Raw genomic sequence first — 1110 nt, 5'->3', positions numbered from 1 at the left:
TATAACTCATTTGAAAGCCTTGTTCTTGGTCTTTCACACCCAAGTTGGAAATCACTGCAACCAATTCTCTTCGTTATAGTGTACCGAGCACCTGGTCCGTACTCTGAATTCTTATCTGAATTTGGAGTTTTTGTCAACTTTAGTCCTTAAAACGGACAAAGTTATTATTGTAGGGGATTTTAATATTCATGTGGACGTTGAGAATGACAGCTTCAGTACTGCGTTTATCTCTCTGTTAGATTCCATTGGCTTCTCTCAGAGTGTTCATGAACCGACTCACTGTTTTAACCACACCCTCGACCTTGTTCTGGTGTATGGTATTGAAATTGAACATTTAGTGGTGTTCCCACAGAATCCCTCTTTATCCGACCACTGTTTGATAACTTTTGAGTTTGTATTGCTGAACTACTCGCCATTGGGCAAAAACTTCTATACAAGATGTCTGTCTGATAGAGCTGTAGCTAAATTTAAGGATGCGATTCCATCAGCTCTAAATTCATTATCTAGTCACAAAGTAACGGAGGACTCCTATGCTAGTTTCAGTCCCTCCCAAATCGATCATCTTTTTGATAGTGCTGCAGGCTCGCTGCGAATGACACTCAACTCTGTTGCCCCTCTAAAAAAGAAATTAATAAAACAAAGACGGTTAGCTCCATGGTATAATACTGAAACTCGCAAATTAAAGCAAATATCGCGGAAACTTGAGAGGAATTGGCGTTCCACCAAAGTGGAAAATTCTCGTTTAATCTGGCAAGATAGTCTTAAAACTTATAGGAAGGCCCTCCGTAATGCCAGAGCAGCGTACTACTCGTCATTAAAGAGGAAAATAGGAACAACCCCAGGTTTCTTTTCAGCACTGTAGCCAGGCTAACAGAGAGTCACAGCTCTATTGAGCCAAGTATTCCCATAGCTCTCAGTAGTTACGACTTCATGAGCTTCTTTAATGATAAAATTCTAGCTATTAGAGACAAAATTCACCAAGACCTGCCCTCAACTGGCACCAACTTATCTCTAAACTCAGGAACCTTAGAAACAGCTGTAGAACCAGATACATGTTTAGACTGTTTTGCTTCCCTCAATCTTTACCAACTAACTTCAATAATTTCTTCA

Source organism: Micropterus dolomieu, linkage group LG06, assembly GCF_021292245.1.
Source record: "Micropterus dolomieu isolate WLL.071019.BEF.003 ecotype Adirondacks linkage group LG06, ASM2129224v1, whole genome shotgun sequence".
NCBI lineage: Eukaryota > Metazoa > Chordata > Actinopteri > Centrarchiformes > Centrarchidae > Micropterus > Micropterus dolomieu.
Note: the sequence above shows the minus strand (reverse complement) of the source record.